This window comes from Psittacula echo (genome assembly GCF_963264785.1).
Source record: "Psittacula echo genome assembly, chromosome: 6".
Lineage (NCBI taxonomy): Eukaryota > Metazoa > Chordata > Aves > Psittaciformes > Psittacidae > Psittacula > Psittacula echo.
The window spans coordinates 12,073,358-12,091,761 of record NC_137743.1 but is presented as its reverse complement, the minus strand read 5'-3'; positions in this window follow the sequence as shown (position 1 = coordinate 12,091,761).

The following is an 18,404-nucleotide window of genomic DNA, read 5'->3' as shown; positions in this document are numbered from 1 at the left end:
CCCAGCTTTCTTGTCTGCTCCTTTGGAAGTACTGAAAGGCTGCTGCAAGGTCTCCCTGGAGCTTTCTCTTCTCCAGGCTGAACAAGCCCAACTCTCTCAGCTTGTCTTAATAGTAGAGGTGCTCCAGACCTTTGAGCATCTTCGTGGCTTCCTCTGGACTTACTCCAACAGGTCCACTTCCCTCTTGTGTTGGCATAGAGGGGGAGAATCACCTGCTCTTGCCTTCTGTGACTTGGGTGGTGGGGCTGGAGCACTTGTCAGTGAAGACTGAGGCAAGAAGAGTCATTGAGTACCTCAGCTTCCCCTTTATCCCAGGTAACCAGGTCTCCCATCTCCTTCCAGAAAGGACCCACATTTTCCGTAGTCTTCCTTTTATCACTTACATATCTATAGACGCTTTTCTTGTTGCTTTTGATATCTCTGGCCAGATATAATGCTATCAGAGCTTCAGCTTTCCTAACCTGATCCCTTGCTGCTTGGACAATTTCTCTGATTTCTCTGCATTGCTTCCATGCTACCAGTTCTTACTTCCATGCCCTGTAGAATTCCTTTTTGTGTTTGAGTTTGTCCAGGTGCTCTTTGTTCACCCATGAAGGCCTCCTGACATTTTTCCCAATTTAATATTTTTTGAAATGTATGCTGCTTGGAGGAGCTGATCCTTGAACACTAAACACCTATCTTCATGCTAGGGCTTTATCCTATATTACTATACCAAGCAGATGCCTAGATAGGGCAAAGTCTGTTCCTCTGAAGTCAAGGGCAGCAAGTTTGTCTTACGTATCTTGAGCACCACTTCATGGTCACTGCAGCCAAGGCTGCCCTTGAGCTTCACATTCTCCACCAGCCCCTCACTGCTGGCACAAATAAGGTCCGGCATAGCACCTATCCAAATTAATCCCATATTCCAAATCCTCAGTTCATATTCAGAGAAAATATTACCGGACCCAAGAATATCTAGCTTAAGAAAAATGTCTAGCATATTCTTTTAATGAACTCCTTCAATGTTTTACACCAGGAATAGAAAACAAAATGCAGTCACCTGAGGCAGGTCCACTGGTGTGAATTGGGTATCTAAATAACACAGCAAAGAAGTAGACTGAATAGAAAATGTTTTGAATATTTTAGAAACACTTGTAAAGCTGTTCAGGAGGTGAAGATTTATAAGCACACAGACTGCAAGTGAACTTTTCGGCAGATAAATGATGAGCTCACCTGTTCCACAGGCTTTCCACATTTGCATTAGGATACAGAAGCAGACAATTAAATTTGCAGCTGTGACCACTCCTAGCAATGATCTTATGATAAAACTCAGAGAACCAATAGAAATGCTTCATTAAGTTATAGTCAAAAATAAAGTGCATTTGGGGGCAATTTAGTGGTTAAAAACCCAAGTAAAAACAGTCTTCACCTGTATTCCTCAGTCTCCCAACATCATACTTTTCCAAGGACACTCGTTATGCTCCATTAGATTTTGAGGATGGGACCAAACAGAACGCACCATTTTCCCCTCAAGCACAAACACATATGACCAATATTTTTGTTATTTTATATTCTTCTCCAATGTATGAGCCTGGCTTTTTTGCTACCCATAGTAGTCTGATGCACAACTCAGTTGCCTATTTACCCATGCTTACAGCTTGTGCATCACAGAGAACACACAGGTTATTAGAACAGGCTGCAAAATCCAGCACAGTGAGCACTGTGATCCTCCTTTACACTATAAAAGGTCATTCCTGTGATAAAACATCCTAGATATGGACTCAGGGGGCAAAAAGCTAAGATCTCCTCCTACTCTGTAGACCCCAAATGAAATAACATGTACCATGGCATTAGTTTAATGGGGGAGAAGTCCACATCCTCCTTCTGTTTGGCTACATTTGGTGAAAGTGCTTCATTGGGCACAAGTTTAAACATTGAGCACATCTCCAGGTTGTTATGCATCTGTAGGAACCACTTTATTCCGTTCTCTCCATTTCTCTTGCTCTCTCATTCTGGTGATACAGAGGGTGGTGTTGGCTGTCACCAAGCAACTTCACCAGACATTTACATGTGGATTGCAGCCTGCCATTGCAGTGCCTGATGTTTCAAGTTGAAACACTTTATTTATTCTTTTTCTAAGAGCATTATAACTAAATTAGGGGTCAAAGTTAGGGCCTTGTAATCAGGTTTTGAGATTTTCATGGCTTGCATTTTTAATGAAAACAGACATTTCCATTGTAGTCGTTTTACTCTGGGCAGTGCTTAGAAATCAAATCTCCTAAGCCTTTCCCTCCAGCTCAGGGAAGCTCAGAACTCACACATTTCTCCCTAATTTTACCAGTGTGACATTTGCACTCTCGTTTATAAAAATACAACTCCTGCATTTCATTTGTAAGTTACCTGAGGGTTTTTGCCTGTGTTTATTATTATCATTATTTATGTTCCTGGAGGGGGAAGGAGGCAACAAAAAGTAACAGAGGAAAATGAAATAAGCCAGATCTTTCCCCCTTCACTATGCTCCTGCATTTAGCAACAATTATCATCAAGCAACAAAGAAAAACAAACATTTCCTTTAAAGAGTTGCCACTAACCAGGAGAAATCTTTCAATAAAGGATACTTATTCCAAACCAACCCAGAAGATATGGCAGAACATTTTGGATTTTTCTTCCCTTTGCCTTTATTTCAGTTATCATTAACATAAAAACAAGGTCTCTGTTTCTTAGAGAGCTACTAATGCTTTGTGGAAACTCCTGCAAAACATACCATTTAAAGGTAATTTTCTTGATATGGCATATAGATATTTTCCCCTTTTCCCCTTTTCCTTCTAAATGTTTTATAAACGGAGAGATTTTATCGAAAGAGGAGCTCTGTTCTCCAGGAGCTCTTTGAATCCTGTTGCTTATGTTTAACCTGGAGTCATGATAATCCCTTTCATTTTCCTTTAATTTGTCATTTCAGCTTTTTATATTAATAAAATCAGAGTAACGCACAGCATGCTCCACAGTAGCATTGGAGTTAATACAATAAACAATTATAAAGTCTATAGCAGCTTGAAGCTCAACTTTTACATATTCAGCTAGCAGAAACCCCAGCTTGGCATGCAATATTTTGAGCTCAGGCTGAGAAAGCAGTTGGCACTCACACACAACAAAATGCTCTTTCCAATCATGTGCCCTGCTGCTACTAGCATACGAAAGGTGGTTGCTGGGGCAAAGCATCACAGGATAAAATCAGATCAGTGAGAGCAACGGGCTTCCAAGGTACCTAATAATTCTCCCTAACAGCAGGATGAAGGCTGCTTTGCCTATGAGGGAGTGTTATCAGAAGATTAAGTCCACTTTAAGTCCATATTCCTGCTACCATACTCACAAACGAATGAAGTTGCTAAGCCACTGGCCATCATATTTGAAAAATCATGGCAGTCAGGTGAAGTTCCCGATGACTGGAAAAAGGGAAATATAACCCCCATTTTCAAGAAAGGGAAAATGGATGACCCAGGGAATTACAGACCAGTCAGTCTCACCTCTGTGCCTGGCAAACTCTAGGAGCAGATTCTCCTGGAAGGCATGCTAAGGCACATGAAAAACAAGGACGTGGTTGGTGACAGCCAGCATGGCTTCACTAAAGGGAAATCCTGCCTGACCAGTTTGGTGGCCTTCTATGATGGGGCTATGGAACTGATGGACAGGGGCAGAGCAGTTGACGTCATCTACCTGGACTTGTGCAAAGCATTCGACACTGTCCCACAGGACATCCTTGTCTCTAAACTGGAGAGCCATCAATTTGATGGGTGGACCACTCGGTGGATAAAGAACTGGCTGGATGGCTGCACGCAAAGAGTTGTGGTCAATGGCTCGATGTCCGGCTGGAGACCGGTAACGAGTGGTGTCCCTCAGGGATCGGTGTTGGAACCGGTCTTGTTCAACATCTTTGTCGGTGACATGAACAGTGGGATTGAGGGCACCCTCAGCAAGTCTGCCGATGGCACCAAGCTGTGTGGTTCGGTTGATACGCTGGAGGGAAGGGATGCCATCCAGAGGGACCTCGACACGCTTGTGAGGTGGGCTGATGCCAGCCTTATGAAGCTTAACCATGACAAGTGCAAGGTCCTACACCTGGGTTGGAGCAATCCCAGGCACAGCTACAGGTTGGGCAGAGAAGAGATTCAGAGCAGCCCTGCAGAGAAGGACTTGGGGGTGTTGGTTGATGAGAAAATGAACATGAGCCGGCTGCAGTGTGCGCTCGCAGCCCAGAAAGCCAACCATATCCTGGGCTGCATCAAGAGGAGCGTGACCAGCAGGTTGAAGGAGGTGATCCTGCCCCTCTACTCGGCTCTCGTGAGACCTCACTTGGAGTATTGTGTGCAGTTCTGGTGTCCTCAACATAAAAAGGACATGGAGCTGTTGGAACAAGTCCAGAGGAGGGCCACGAGGATGATCAGGGGACTGGAGCACCTCCCGTATGAAGACAGGCTGAGAAAGTTGGGGCTGTTCAGCCTGGAGAAGAGAAGGCTGCGTGGAGACCTCATAGCAGCCTTCCAGTATCTGAAGGGGGCCTACAAGGATGCTGGGGAGGGACTCTTCATCAAGGACTGTAGTGACAGGACAAGGGGTAACGGGTTCAAACTTAAACAGGGGAAGTTTAGATTGGATATAAGGAAGAAATTCTTTACTGAGAGGGTGGTGAGGCACTGGAATGGGTTGCCCAGGGAAGCTGTGAATGCTCCATCCTTGGCGGTGTTCAAGGCCAGGTTGGATGAGGCCTTGGGTGGCATGGTTTAGTGTGGGGTGTCCCTGCTCATGGCAGGGGGGTTGGAACTAGATGATCTTGAGGTCCTTTCCAACCCTAACTATTCTATGATTCTATGAAACGAGGTGCTTTTAGATCCTATTCTCTCCAACCGGAGCTCAAGTATAACCACAACCCAGAAGTCCCCTTCCAATAGTCCACATGTCCTCATACCGCAGCAGCATCACTTAGTCCCAGTTCTGCAATGAACTCCTTGTGCAGAAACATCTGCTAAGGAGCTCTTTTACCAACAAGCATGAACTTTCAGTGCCAAAAGCTGGACAATAATGACATAAACACAAAACCCTAACCCAAATCATACATACCATTTCTGGTATAATTTGCATGCAGTAATAGTCATCAGGCTCATGAAACCAAGCACTTATTCATTTTAATGCAGAACAAAGCCAGGGACAAGCTGAAGGGAGTTAATATAGCCAAAAAGCCTACAGATAAGAGACAAATGAAATCAGCTTGCTTTCTAGGGTAGGTTTAACTGAGGATGAAGGTGCATTTCAGAGCACTCAGGAAGGCTGGCTGGGAAGGTTGGGGGATTTGTATTTGGGGCTGTGTCTAGACTGTGATTTCACAATTAAAATTTTACTTGCAGAAACCCCAATTGTTGCTTTATTTGTGTGAGCTGCAAATTTAGATGTCTTTTTCTCTCTTTAGTGCTTGGTTTCTGTCTACAAAATGTAGGTTAAGATTAGGTTCTCAAATGCTCTGAGCACAAGTTATCCAGACAATACTTTAGTTCTGGGTCATTGGCAGTCTTTGAAGGGAGACTTATGCCTGTCAGAGCTTGGATTTTGGTTCAGTTGTTGGGTCTTTTTAATCACTGCAGTTTCTATGCTGTCCAACAGGCACTCTTCCAGTCTAGATGAAAATGCAAATAATACAAAGCAGCTTCTTACTACAAGCTTTAAAGCACAAGAGAAGAAAACATCTTTCAAAAAATTCACTGGAATCTCAGTAGCTTGCAGTATGTAAGTATTAAATTGGGCCAAATGTCTGAAGTTAATCATAATGCTTGCGGTAATGCTATGTAGTTATCCCCTGATGTCCTCATGACCATTGCACTGCAGCTCTCATTTTAATTACATTTTTGACAATGAGAGCTCTGCAATTCTGATCTTAAAGTGCTGAGTTGTGATGTTAGTGTATCGGGGAACGAAACCCCTTTCTGCTTACACACAGAAAATGGATTTCTACAAGCAGAAAACTATTTAGCAGTAGAATATGTACAACAAAAAACAAACCCACAAAAACATAAACACCACCCACCCTATCCCCCACAATGCTTTTTCCTGCAGACAATAAAAAATTGCAAGTTTTGTGTTTTCCATAGGGTGGGGGGAATAAACATGCTATTTTCAGTGTGAAAGACTGCATACTGGCACAAAACACTGACATTTCACCCCACATTAATGAATAGAAATACAACTGTAACATAAAACATCTATAACAATGAACCAAAAGATATTTCTGTTTAGTGTTACTTATATCAAAATACCAAAAGCAACCTAAAGCAATAGAGTTTATTTAGAGCAGAAAGAGGTGAGAAATTGCAAGCAGATATAGGACCTGTGGTTTGCTATGGTGGCAAAGCTCAGACAAACCCCCTCTCCATCATGGCTCAGGTTTCTGTGCCCATAGTCATGCTTCCCAGAGCCTTGGGTCACCAGTTCCTATTGACATATTGTGTAATCATTTTCTTTATGCTGTCTCTGTGTGAAATCAGTTTGCCAGTTCTCATCCACATCATTTCAGCTGGTACTTGGGCACCTTGACACAATTCGAAGTGTCTGAATAGAGAATATCTGATTCTTTCCAAAGACCTAGAGCTTGCTGCCCCATGTTATGAGGAAAAATGTCTTCTCCTGCATATTGTCTCCCTCTGCTGATGTTCTTAAACAAAAGACTTCCTCTCAGAGGTGTAGAAACTGTGATCCAGTAGAAACAAACATATCTCAAATACACCAAAATGACAGCAAGTTCTGGGTATCATTTAACCAGAAAGAGAACATTCTGGTTAGAAAAATAATGTATATGATTAAATTACTTGCAAATAGTCTGTGAAGCATGGAAAATACATGTGATTGTATTGGAAATCCATTTACAAACTTTGCCTAAGGTCAGGGTCTGGTGAGTGCTGACAAAGAAAATAGCTGCTGCCTCAATAGGTCTGAAGGTCAGAAAAGAATGAGATGAAAGAATGCAGATGGATCTCTGAAATAAATTAGGAGAAAGGGAAACAAGGCATTATATGAGCTCTTGCTCATGTGACTTATTTCATAAATCAAACATGCAATGGATGTTTTACGTGTGAAGAGTAACAATGTTGAAAATGCTTTTTTGGAAATCCACTGTCTGCTTTGGGCAACCTCATGTCTAGGAAGAAATAAAATTGAAAGCTCCAAAGTGAGGGCAACCAGACTGATTTCAGTTCAAAGGAACACTCCCATTTACTTGGTTTCCAAAGCATACAAAAAGTCAGGAGGAGAAAGGGACACTCACTCAAATAACAGAGATGAGGTTTTCTTCCTCCTCCCCTCCCCCCCTCAGCTTCTCAGCTCTAAATTTCCTTCTCATCTGAGCTGCTTCTCTCTTGCTCGCTTGCTCTTTCCCAGAGCTGTCAAGATCTAAGCATCTCCTCTCCATCGTCTTTTCCTGGCTTCCCTCCGTGTCTCAGTGCACAGGGAACACAGTAAACTGAAAGGAAGCCAGACTCAAAATTCCTGAAGGGAAGCACTACTTCCTTCGCTTAAAGCTCAAATAACTTGTACAAGATACCCCTGAGGCCAGAGATCACAACAGGATGAGACATACACATAGTAGATAGCAAAAACAAGGGAAGATTTGAATGTTCAGGGCTTCCAGGTGCAGGGCAACATTTGCTCATAAATTCACTGGTAAAAGTTCTTGGATGGTTTTTATGATTTTTCTGTTGTCTCTTGGTGGGGTTTTTAAATCTCTTTTGGAAATGGGTAGAACCTCATCCCAGGCAGGGGCTAAGAAATCTCTCCAGCAAGTCCTGTCTTCCCCTCCTAAATTATAGTGTCTTTTAGGGGACCTCACTTCCCTTCTTGAATGTAAACTCAAGAGGATAAAGATTAGCATAGCGTTCACCATGGGTTTGAAGCAAATTCGGAATGCATGAACTATAAGGAAAAAAAAAAAGTAATGCTAAGGCAGATAACACTGACAAGATGGGAGCTAATTCCTCTGCAAAGTTTCAGTCCAGGACAATAACTTGGGCAGTGAGTGTCTGTGAGCCACCAACATCACTTGAAATTATACAGGCTGAGATAAAATAATTCCTTTGTGATGCAAATTCATCTTGAACAGAGATAGTGCAGCTGGTGTATTAATACCAGTAGAGGAAATTAATCAGATGAGTTCATTGAAACAAGAGAGTTGCATCCTGTGTTTCTATCTTGACTGATCAGCGTGGTGCAGCATAAGCCTGTGAATAACATCACGCACTGTCTCTTAAGGTAAGCTTCTTAAATGTACAGTTCCCCACAACAAAAATGTCAAAATACACTGGAAGATCCCTTTTTTCTCTTACATATCAATAAAAAAGAAAAAAAAAATCGTTGGATTAATTCTATGATCTGTATTGCTGCTGAGGCACATGAAAGCCTCATCAAACCTATAGCTGTTGAGTATCAGCATTAGACTTCAAATAATGGAAAACAGCAATATAGACTTTCTTTTCTTAACAGCTTTCTGACCTTCTGACTGCAATTCCCACTGTGAGTAACCGCAGCTCAGGCAAATCGTGAGCTCTGAAGAGCCTGGTGGCAGCAGAGAATCTCATCAATTTTAATCTCTGAAAGGTTCACGGGGTTTGAGCCTGACAACAAAACATTGCACAACATGGCTGAGCAGAGCAGATCTGGTCCCTCCTTACATTAGTAATGGAGCTCAGCACCTCTCTGCCCCACATGGCCTTTGCCTCTGGATTCCGAGAGAGGAGCAAGAGAACAATTTGGCTGAATGCAGAGATGCCCTGTGTAAAGGTAGGTATCAGATATGAAATATCAAGTGGCATCTCCCAGGATGGAAGGGACACAGCTCTGCTCTCTTTAAATGAAGGTGTAGCATTAAAAAGACTGGACTTCTGAGTCTAATCCATCTCAGGGGAGAGAAGAGTAAGGCAGGGACTGACATGTTATTTTTTTCCTTTATATTCATGTATTTTTGTGGCAGTTGCCCTGATGGAATGGAAACCCAGTTCTTAGGCAGCTCCCCAGCATTTTGAGACAAAACAAAGTCCAGCCACCTGCTATTCCCTGAATGAAATGGAGTGTGGGAATGAAGTGCCATTGGTAATAAACCAAAGTTACCTGCTTGCAAACAAGCTCAGCTTCCTCATCTCTCTCCTTGTAGACATGCATGCAAAATCTTAGCAAAACCTGCAAGCCTTGGTAGGCTATGCATGTACCCAGGAAACTTCCTCTGCCTTGTCAACCAGCAGATCCAAGAAATACTGGGCTCAATTAGCGTCCACCATTCATGGCTTGTTAGCAGAGTTTGGTTTTCAACTGCGAGAACTCAAATCCTTCTTGCTTGCAAGCTTTTTTCTTGGGCCCGAGCAGACCCAGTGAGGACCAGAACCAAATTTAAAAGAGACTCTTTTGAGCAGCCTCTTGAATCCTTGCTGATAGTACAATAACATTTCACTTTCTCATGCTCCATAAGCTTATTTTTCAAGCCCAAAAAATGTGAGTTAATTATATTTAAGTAGAGAGAACATGATGTCACAAGGAAGACAGAATAATGCACAGTACACAAATGCACAGTACAATTCTACATCTCTATAAGATAATTCCATTCATACTCCAAAACTTGCTGAAAGCATTTGACTGCACAGGGAAGACAGATTTTCTTCTGCTGCTCTGACCCACAGGATTTAACACCATTTAAACCAAAACCAAGTGTTTTCTGTCCTCTCTCAATAGGGATCTTGCATGTTTGTCCATGCATCCCAGTGTCCAGTACAGAATGGACAACAGTAAGGTGACTGGTTGCACACTCCTGCTGCCTCAAAAATCCCAGCACACACTAAAGAGGTGCTTCATTGTGCTAGCCTCTGCTCAAAGCCAGGCTGCTTACTCCATGTTCTTGCTTCGTAGCAGAGAAGCACCTGCACAGCTGCAACAGCTCTCTATTTACGCCTCCACCTGTTTGCACATCACTGGAGACATCAGCATTGTCCTAAGCCAACAGTCCTTTAAAAGCTTGTGGAAGCAGCCAGATCTGTCAATTAAGAGAATCACCAAGTCCTCATCCACATCCTACAAGTAAATAAGCAAAAGTACTTTGCTAAATCTTTGCTTTTATTATAGCTAGAAACAACTAAGGGAAAACAGCTGTGTGGAGAAATATTAAGCTGTGAGTAGCAACACAAGTGAGCAGGAGGAAGCCATAGATAACAGAACGGGTAATAGCCCTCCAGCAGGCTGTAGGGTAACATAGTTAAGTTGAGATATTTGCTCATATAGTAGCAGAAATTCAGATTTTATTTACTTCATGAGCCACAGGTCTCTCTTCTTTACCCAGATCACACTAGGTGGGTATAATTTAGTATACCTGCATCCTCCATTTGAATTGGCACAGTGTGGATATAACTAGCAGAACATATTTTTTGGTGGAGAAGCATTCTTCTTATCCTTCTTTAGGTAAGGTTTTCACCTTGAGTGATAAAGTTTTATACACATCACAAACATGTTGATGTCAAAGATCAGTGGCTGAAAATTTGTCCTGTGTTCTCTCCCACAATATTTTTCTGACTGAACTCTCAGAAAGTATGTTTTAAATTATAACATAGCTCCTTTATATCTCCTAAAGATGTAGTCCTTCTTCCCCAAGAAATCCCCTTTGGACAGGAGTTCAGTGGTAGACATAATACATCACGTGGAAAGCCTGATGTATATCAGCAGCAGACCTAAGTGGCTGCGACCATGGATCCATCAGTAAGGAACATAACGTGAAATTGCTTGTACATGCTGTTCCTCTACTTGCTGGAAAAGCTCTGTTCTTGTGACATTTCAGGGGATTAAGCTGATGAGTGTGCTATGCAACCAGGAACTAATACTGCTTAAAACAGCCTTTCTTCAACTTTTAGTTTTTAATTCTTTTTCCCCCAGGCTGGTTACCTCCCAGGCAAAGTTCAAGCTTTTGCTGCCTCTTTACATGTAATGTGAATACACAAATAACACATGTATCAGCCTGCTTCATCACGAAGAGTCATGTCTTATGGAATAGGAGAAGTAATGAGGGTGCTGATTGTTTCCAGGATGATGCACAACAGTTGTCAAACCTCTTCTCTTACTTCTCGCTTTTCATTGTTCATGAAGACTGGCATCTTGTCTGAGCAAAGCAGGAGCAAAAATCTGGGTTTCAAACTCAAGGTTCTTCTTTGGTGTCCTTGGTCATTTCTATGATTCCATGATTTCCCCTGTGGTTCCTGTTGGGACTGCTCAGAGCCATCTTTCCCCAGTCCCCAGTCAAGCAAACCAAGGAAGAACAAGGCCTCTTGGGGAAAAATGTTGTCATTGGTTTTTTTTGGATGACTAAGCTCTCCTCAGATGAACATTCCCAGCACAACAGCTGATAATACAGCTTTGGATTGGGTCACCTACATAAAATTGTCGAAGTGAAGACTGGATTTTTACCATAGTCACAAAAGATAAAAGCTTAACCTTAGATGTTCTGGTGTAGGCAGTGAGCACAGCTGCTTTTGAAACTTCTCATAATGAACTTTTATGAGCTTCTAAAATAAAAATTCCTGGTTCTAGAACAACTGCTTCTGAGAAAAAAAAACATCCTCACTCTTGTGAATGCCCTGTATACGGCATTCGGCATACTTATAGTTCTACAATGGGAGAGTTGAATTACTTCAGAAAGAGCATTTCTGTTGCATTGGATCAGGGACAACTGGCAGCTTCCTGAGAACTATTGATTCTGGGTTCTAGGCAGCAGCTGGCAGGTTCCCCGTGCCACCTTCCTGGCTAAACATTGAAGACCTCATCTGTAGAAGATGCCAGCCTGCATGATTGCAACTTGTCCAGGGACTTTAAAAGTGGCAGAGGATAGGCACCCTGCAACAGAAGTAGCTTGCTTGAGCTCTGTCAGCTGGACTGGTGACCTTCTAACTTGGAGGCTGTGATTTCTGCCACACACAGAAGGTACATGTGAGCCCCAGACCACTCCGAACACTGATCTGCACAGTTCTTCTCAGTAGGATGCACAAAACTGAATTCTGGCCCCTAGAAAAAGAAATGCCTAACAGCCAGCCATTTCTTCTGCCACAATTTAGGATAGGTGTGAGCTGAGCTGGGTACCCATCACTTGCCATGGAGATGCTTGGAGAGTCAGATTGCTGTTTTATAGGTAGGTGGGAGCATAGTGACTGCAACCATCGTGCTTTCTCTGCCCTCATTTCCCCAAAACAATCACAATTTTCTTAGTTTCTTAGAGCAAGAAGCAGGTCCCTGCTGTAGTGCCCCCCCAAAGCCAGCTGCCTCACCCCCCAGCTGATGACTGCATGGGACATGTCCTTCCTTTTGCTAGTCTCAGAAAGGAAGATTCTGAACTTTAAATACTGTGAGAGTCAGTTGGTTTTCCCCATCAAATTGCCATTTTATGCAGAGTCTGAAACTTCAATACAATGAACTTTATTGCCAATCTGACATTTATTTGCAATGTGTATTTACTGCCTGTAAAACGAGGGTGAGCAGTATGTTTTCTCCTCTGTCAAACAAGGGGAAGAATACAGCAGGATTCTCCCCATTACCTCCACTAAAAATAATCAGATTTATTTACCTTGACTTGAGAGAGTCACTCTCACTGGATATCTCTGTACTTTTACAAGCTAAGTGAGATCTACCTTGTTCTTAATAAGGTATAAATACATCTTGTCTCTTTGACTGTAATACCCTGATATGGGGAGGAAGTGCTGAAAGAAGAGGATGTTTGTTATTTTACAAGGTTTTTACAATACCAGCCTAATGAGATAATGTATTTATTTATTATAACAATAAACACAGCTGTAAAATGGACCATAAAAAAAAATAGATGACTCACAGATTTCTATACCCAACATGTCAGCTGTAATTGGGGAATAAATTAAATGATCCATCTGCTTGCCATCTACACTATTTTTCCTAGTATCCTCAATATTTAAATACAGTCAGCATTATTTATATTAATTACTCACTAACAACAGCAACAACAAAAACTCTGCAAGGAAATTGATTGGCCTTGTAATATAATTCCCCAGCCACATCACACACACACTATATTCTTTCCCTTACACTTAAATCTAATGAGTATGATGGACTTGCTTTTCTTTATTAATAGTTTTCACTTTATCACGCCAATACTATTGAGCTTTCTCTTTATTACTGTTTTGGAGACAGTGCTAGCAAAGATATATCATATAAAAGCTTGAGAGACAGTTCAATCCATTAAGCTGGGAAAGAAAGCTTCATCTCCTTTCCAAGAGAAGCAGCAGCAGCTTCTGTAATACAGAACTCTGACACAGTCCTAAAACTGGAATAATATCATCTCAAGACCCCAGCAAAGGTGAAGTTTTTTGGGTAATAGACGTTATACAAGCAGATCTGAAGGAATATCCCATTTCTCAAGTGTGTGTAAGTTATATAAATACTGGCATTTATATAAACAAGACAGGAGAGAGAAATTGGCACACAGCAGGATACTGACTTGGACACAAAGAACCTGAATTTCCACCATGTCCTTGTCCAATGTCATATCTGGTACAGAAGTTCCTACTTTCATAATCTAATCTGCATGTAAAAATTAGTTTATTTTTTTAAGTAGGAAAATTTCAGTATATTGAGAAATATTGAAATTGTGGGATTCTTTGTTCTAGGAACCGTAAAAGTTTCTTAATGATCTATAGAACCTATGGATTAGAAAATATTAAATAGCAAAGAACATTTAACAGGATGCTGGGTTTTTCCACTAGTCTAGCCATTAACTAGAGAATCCTAGCCAGTCTGGTCTCTGAATTGTTTTTTACTGTGAGTGTAATAATAATACAATATAACAATAGAGAAATCATTCAAAATCATACAATTAATCAAATGAATACATGAATATGTTTACAACTAAAACTTACGTCAGTAATTTTTGTATATAAAATCAAATTCCTGCAATTTATTTCACATTTTGTCATTTCTACCTCTCTCAAGGTAGACTACAGAATACCTGTAAGATTAAGATTTTAAAACACCCAATAGTCAGTAAGGACATCCAGTTAGAATTGCACAGTTGTCCACTAACATAAATTCAGCTTCTTTTGAACCATTCACATTTTTCTCCTCCAACTCCCAAATACTTCCAGTTCACACCTTCTGTAGGTACAAAACGAATATTGCCTGCCAGGTGTAATGGACCCTTTTGAAATGCATTCCTCATCGTTGCTCGTCATCAGACATTTGTGTCTTCTGACAAGCTGTATTCTTCTATACAGCTGGAAGTTAAATAGTGGAATGCATGGGGTATTTTGAGGATAGGGATTTTTTCCTTGGTGGGTAATTTAGATGCTTTGGCAGAAAATCTCTCAGACAAATAAGAAAGCAAAAGGCTTCAGCTTTCACTGAAAGGGTTTGAAATGCAACACACAGAAGGTGCATCTGCAGTGAGCAGTTCTTTAACCGGCAAAAACAAAGTCTGTGATGGGAATTCTGCTTACAAGCTGTTTTGTCTAAATAAAAGAAGATAGTCAGACATATATATTTTAAAAATAGTCAACAGATTTTCCATCTACTTTCAATTTACATTCTTCTCTAATGCTTCTCTTCCAGAGTACATGAAGTAAACTACTGTAGACACCCTGCATGAGTATCTCATTGATTTGCAAGGACAAAGCTATTTCTTCTTGTTAGCAATTAAAAAGTTTTGAGCGCCTGTGGTGGCTGGTTATAGAGGTTATTGCTAGTTAGTGCTATTATGGGATTCCACTTTCTCTATTTTCTATTTTAGTCCATTTTCTATTATTATTCCAAAGGGTTCAGTAACAAAGCACCACTCAGGATGAGACACGAAATCTGAATAACACACATTATCCTATTTTCTAAAAAAGAAAAAGCAATATGGGTTATAGAAGGAGCTTAGCATACCATTTTTATAAAAAGTAATGGAAAGAATGTCTCAGTTTCTGTTCTGTGTCCATCATTTCACCAGTTATAGTAATAACCTGTACTTGGAGTGTTTTACTTTGGGATTAGCAAGTTGCTAAACTCCCTTTCCTTTTCTCTTCTCTCCTTTCCTTTCCTCTCCTTTCCTCTCCCCTCCTCTCCTCTCCTCTCCTCTCCTCTCCTCTCCTCTTCTCTCCCCTCCTCTCCTCTCCTCTCCTCTCCTCTCCTCTCCTCTCCTCTCCTCTCCTCTCCTCTCCTCTCCTCTCCTCTCCTCTCCTCTCCTCTTCTCTCCCCTCCTCTCCTCTCCCCTCCTCTCCTCTCCTCTCCTCTCCTCTCCTCTCCTCTCCTCTCCTCTCCTCTCCTCTCCTCTCCTCTCCTCTCGTCTCTTCTCACTCCTCTCCTCCCCTCCCTCTTCCTCTCACCCTCCTCAAGTATAACAGTTCTCCGGAGCAATCTGACTCTACCTAACTGCAATTAGCTAATTCCTGAGGAAATCAGGGGAGATTTCCTCTAATACCTGGTTTTGGCTGTAGATACATCTGGGTTCTCATGGTTTCCAAGGGAATCAGCCAGTTTTACTCCTCACTGATAATTTTCCATGGCCTCAATAAAGATTAAGATTCTAATTTCTTGGGTTTTTGTCCTTATCACATAGGTTAGGAATGAATGCTACATGTTGACAGTTTTGCTTTTGACATTTTGGGAATATTGCTCCAATAATGGTGATATTGAAGCATCCATTGCTTCCCTGAATCCCCAGCTAGAGGAACAATGGACTTGGGGTTTCCCCCCAACATTCTTGCAGCATAATAAACCTTCATCTTACTACCCTTATAATCAATACTGAGCAATCTGGTTATCAAAAACCCTACAAAACAACGACCATATGCAGCATTATCTTTCCACTAACGAAATGCATCTATATCTATGGGTAGGGACATAATGGCTGTTTTAATTGTTCAGAGCAGACGCAGTAATATTTTAGGACAAGAAGAACAATGTTGTTGTATAGAATTGGCCCTGGATGAAGAATCTAAGAAAACAGCATATCATATTATGAATCTTGCTCATAGTCAGAGCAAGAATTAATCTACAGCACTAACCTCTGTATGTAGGTATTTTGTCTGCAGGAATTCAGGACAACATTTTATGCATCTTCTGAATGATGGATTCTCTCACTCTAAGACATCGACTGAGACATGAAGAGTTTCACTAGCTGTATAACTTACCTCATCTTGGATATCATCTGAGTGCCACTGGGAAAAGTTCTACTCTGCAAGGAGCTAAGCCCAACCACACAAGATGTGGTAAAAAGGGCTAAATTTTCTTTCTGTCATCAGCCCCGTCTGTGACTGCTCTTACACAGTTTTGCAGCAGAAGACGGTCTGGAGAAAAGTGTGGAGATCATTAGGAGGGCATCTCTGTGAAAAGTGAAACAACTTTTTCTTCGTAATTAAAGTGCTGTCAACAACAAAGACAAAAAGGAGAAGGAAAAGTCAGAGACTATAAGGAGTGAGGACATTTCTTCAACAGTGAAAATGAGCAGGTTTGGGGGTTTTTAATTCCAAATATGGAACTAAAAAAACCCCCTAAAACTAAAAAAAACCAAGAAACATCACTGTTGATTTCCAACAGTTTTGTTTCTGTATAGAATTCAATCTTTGTATTTTACTGGATTCATTAACAACATTATTAGTTGTTCTGTTTTGTGGGCACAATTCAGATTCTCTCAACACTGCCTCGCTGACTGTTACATAAGTCATGACAGCCCAGATATCTTTTCACTGATTTCTCTCTGGTTTTAATATTAGCAAATCTAGATATTATATTATTTATTGGGTGTGATAGGAAGGATTTTCTGAATATATCAGTGTTATCAGTGAAGGAAAACATCAGCAACTGGGTAAATGTTTAACCACTAACTAACTTGAAAGGCAACCATGTTAAGTCAAAATTCCCAGAACTTTCGGAAAACTTTACTCAAGAAGCAAATTATACAACCATTTCAAAGAAGTTCAGCATCCAAGATTCAGCAGGCAAATAAACTGGCTTATGAAAATTAAGTGAAATGAAGAACAAAAGCAACATCTAAAAGCAAGCATCATTGGTAGGGATTTACAGAAACTGTGGTTGTATCTAAGTCCACATTTATTAAAGAGAGCTGTTGGTAGTCATTATAATATCCCATGTGTAAACAATCTATTTATTGTGTATCTTTTTCACCATAAATGGAACATATTTGAGCAACAGGATGGGGGACTGACTTTGGCCAATGAATGTCTACAACTTCCCCTAGCAAATATTCATCATGCAGAATTTTTGTAGCCATTTTTCTGTCACATAAAAATAATAACTGAGGACATATCCTTTTAGTTAAATTGGGGTTAACCAAGCCGCACCCTGAAAATGTTATGCCTGCTCTTGCTTTTTGTTGTTGTTAATTTCTTATACATGACTTTTTAATTTTTATTGTTAGGTTCCTTAGACCTCTGAATTCAAAACTAGAACACCTGCTGTGTTACCATGCCAATCTGACTTTCAGAGAGGGCTGAATGTCAACATATGATGAGCTTTAGTTTATAGCCTGATGGCACTCTAGTTCCAGAGACAATATCAGTTGAATCTTACATTCAGACCCAAACCCCCATACTGTGCTAATAAATGAAGCAATCACAATGGCTAAAAGTAGTGGGAAGAAGCATCTGAATATTGGTTTATCAGGGCTGAGTGTAGTAAAGGCAAAGAAAGCACATGGAAAGTCAGCTTCAAAACCAGTAAAATCAGTTCATCAATGGCCTAATATCATGTGTTTTGGCCATTTTGACAAACCATAGTTTTAGGGCAAATGTTGAAGTCCACAAAACTACTTTGCCACCAGCTCCTCAGTAATCCCAATGGCTGACAGTAATGATCCTCCAAAATGGGAAAAGAAACCCAGGAAAACTTAGGAGAAAGTGAGAACTTGAGAGACAGTGAGAAGATATGTTCTTGAAAATGTAAAAATAAGTCAGAATGGAGGCAGTATGAGGCAGAAAAATGTCAGATGCTACGCCATGAAAGTGACTCATGTCTATTGAGTAAAGGGGAAAAAGTCAGTGATGCCTGGGAATGATGGTACAGTTACAATACATGAATTAGTCATTCTAAAACAAATGTGTTGAACAAAACTACATCTTTTGAAGGACTTATTAAAAAAAGACCTCAAAAACTGAGGTGCAATATCAGAACAGTTTTAGCCAGTAAAACGGTATTGTTAGACACTTCAAAGTATTTCACTCTGACAAATGCTAGGCAATACTATTAACTTGCATTTCAGACTTAGAAATAGGATTAGAAATTAATTTCAGCCTGCTAACTGGAATGAAGTCTATCTATTAAATAATCAGTTGAATGATTTGACCCATATAATCACTTAGAAATTCTGTAGTGATGGATCAAAACCCCAGAGTAATATTTCCAAG